At 48.8% G+C, this 3281-nt stretch overlaps 1 pseudogene; it reads left to right on the top strand.

Annotated features, from left to right (window-relative positions):
* Positions 1-652: 652 nt before the first annotated feature.
* LOC136481760 (probable carboxylesterase 18) lies at positions 653-1640 on the top strand (annotated as a pseudogene).
* The last annotated feature ends 1641 nt before the right edge of the window (positions 1641-3281 follow it).

The raw sequence follows: 3281 nt of genomic DNA on the forward strand, positions 1-3281 counted from the left end.
TCTTATCATCAGCTCATGGAGATGTGGTAGTTTTATAATTTATCTTTTGATGTGGTAGATGTTAATAAAGACTTGGGATAAACTTAGATCAATTATACTAAAGGTCAGAGAAATTACAGCAGCATAGAAATCCCCTAAATTGTGGAACACAAAGGAGGAAATAGTGTCAAGCATTCAAATGTTGACCCTACTGCATCAGTCGCATTGATCATTCAGATATGATTATTAAATCCTTCCAGGTGAAAGTGACTCCGATTCATGGGAGAAATCATTTTAAATCACTTCTTAAATGTGTTTGTTGCAACTGGTGGGAACCAAGTGCGTTCTCAAGATGCTGTGGAGTTTATCTGTTTGACCGGGAAATCAATATTAGGATGGTTCCCAGCCCTCCCAAAGGAAAGACAAGAGACCCAGCACGAATTACTGTCATCCAAGCGTCTGCTCAAGCTTCTCATCGCTCCATGACAAGCGTTCATGACCCTGGTAAAACAAGATGACATCACGTACGGTTCACAACACAGATGATAAGCATATTCATGTTCGCAATCGCAACTTGCAATGCATCCTGTGTGTTTTTTATTAATAGGAGTACAGTTTAGAAAGAGATTACTAACCAACAAATACGCTAAGACTAATTGCAAGTGAGATGGAAATGGAGCTGGAAGGTGGCAGCAACGGGCAAGAAACGGCACGCGCTCCACCGCCGCCAGCGCTGCCATGTATGGTGCAGCTCCAGCTCTACATCATCGTCGCCGTCGGCAGGATCGCAATGAGCCGCAGCGGCACGGTCAACCGACGCTTCTTCTCCGCCGTCGACCGCCCGGCCCGCGCCAGCGCCCGCCCAGACAAGAACGGCGTCCGGTCCGCCGACGCGTCGCGCGGGCTCTGGGCTCGCGTGTTTTCGCCGCCGTCGTCGTTGTAGGCCAAAGCGCCGCTCCCCGTGCTGGTCTACTTCCACGGCGGCGCCTTCACGCTGCTGTCCGCCGCATCCATCCCGTCCGTACGACGGCATGTGCCGCCAGTTCTGCCACGGCCTCGGCGCCGTCGTGGTGTCCGTCAACTACCGCCTGGCCCTGGAGCACCGGTGCCCCGCGTCGTACGACGACGGCATGGACGTACTGCAGCACCTCACCTCCGCCGGCCTCCCCGACGACGTCGCCGTCCCCGTGGACCTCTGGCGGTGCTTCCTCGCCGGCGGCAACATCGTCCACCACGTGGCCCAGCGCTGGGTGGCCAGCATGGCGCCCTCCAGCACCATCATCCGCCTCGCCGGCGCCATCCTGATACAACCGTTCTTCGGCGGAGAGGCGCGCACGGGCTCGGAGGAGAGGCTGGACGGGAAGGCGTGGGTGGTGACCGTGCGGGACTCGGACTGGGCGTGGCGGGCGTTCTTGCCTGAGGGCGCCGACCGGAACCACCCGGCCGCGCACGTGACCTGCGGGAGCGCGGACCTGGCGGACGGCTTCCCACCGGCGATTGGTGGTGGTTGGCGGTCTCGACCCCCTCTGGCTAAGAAGGGGAAGGTGGTGCAGCTGGTGGAGTTCGATGAGGCGATTCACGGCTTCTTCTGGTTCCCCGAGCTCCCCGAGACCGGCAAGCTCACGGCGAAGATGAAGGCGTTCATGGAGTCGAGTGATTGATCGCAGCTGGAATACAAATATATATACACAATCGTGTGTGACTGTTGAATGTTGACCACATCGTACGTGAAAAGTCGCGGTAAACTGTACTCTACATTTGAAGTTTTGAACTATCATGCCACCGCTCTACTTCGATGTAAGCCGACACCATCTACCACAATCGCACAAGACCTTCCGTGCGACATCCTCTGTTAATCCGATATGGGTCTCACATGCAGGTAATTAGGAGCGGTGATCACACATGCGGTTAGGCTCCGTCCCCACATGCAGGTCTTATGCGACACCGTCGCATAGGATTTTTTCCACAACGCCGGTCTGAAATTGTGTCGACTGGTCTGAAATTTATGGGTATTTTTAAAGATAGATACACATTTTAACCTTATTTGTAGACAGATAAAAGAGCATATCTCCTAAAACCATTCTTGTACTAATGATAACAATTTGGATGGAGGAATTATCCGTTATCTTTCAGGGTTTAGGAACTGTTGACACCAAAATTTGATAATTTTATTACCTATCGAATCTACGGAAGTAAGCCGACAATTCAATGAATATTTGTGAAGAAACTTTTGGCTTGTTTGTCTAGACAGCCTAGTAAGTCATGTTGAGATATCAAACTGGTAACGGAGAATCCGCTGGCATCAATTGTACATGCTGGAGGCCCGATATGGCGTACTATTTTGATTGCGTGTATATGTGTTGAAAGAAGCTAAATCGGTCTTTTCGTTGCCATGAAAGAAAGATTATAATATTTTAAATACTCGGCAAGAAACGGCAAAGGTGTGCATCACGTGAATAGAAGAAAAGGCAAGAGAAGCTAGAGGATTAAAGGAAGGCAAAGGCATGCACACGATTAATTAAAAGAAAGAGATATTGATTATTCCGGTTGCCGACGTATTAAGGATGCATATATACACGTATATACCAGGCTAATATAGAGAGGGTTTCCGGACTCGGTCAATCAAGGAAAAAGAAGTCATGCTTGCATGGGACTCTCGAAAATATCTTGTACATTTTACGTGGCCGATCAAATAGGATATTCCATTTGCTTGACAAGGACACGCACGCATTCAATTCATCAGCAAGGACTCCGCGTGAATATGGAAAGCAAGAGAAGACGCAAACGGCAGTCCAAAAAGAAGCAAACGGCAGTCCAAAAAGAAATATTATTTTGACGTCCCGATGCAACTCAAGGATTAATCGAAGAAGCAAGGGTATCAAAAGCTTCGTCAGTAAAAAAATCTGTATAAGGGAAATTAGAGTCCATATATCTTGATATTTCTTTTTATTATCTAGCCGTGTTCGTTTAGGACTCTTATCAGCCCAGGGTATAAATATAAACCCCCAGCTATTGTACCAGATACCTCTCAATCAATCAAAACAGTCTTTACCTTTTCGGTTTCACATCAACCCTGAGGAGTAGGAGTAATATAAATCTCGATGAGTTCTTCAACAAGCAGGGCTGCATCGGTCCGGCCGACCTCTGTCTGGCTTATACTTTTGTTTGTAAGACTACATCAGTCCGGCCGACCTCTGACGAGCTCTAGTATAGGTTAGAGCTCTAGTATAGGTTAGTTATCGATTTTTATCTAGTTCAAGTACGGCTGTATTGGTTAAATTCGACCTCCACTGCTCGAATTA

This window comes from Miscanthus floridulus, chromosome 9 (assembly GCF_019320115.1).
Source record: "Miscanthus floridulus cultivar M001 chromosome 9, ASM1932011v1, whole genome shotgun sequence".
In the NCBI taxonomy this organism is placed as follows: domain Eukaryota; kingdom Viridiplantae; phylum Streptophyta; class Magnoliopsida; order Poales; family Poaceae; genus Miscanthus; species Miscanthus floridulus.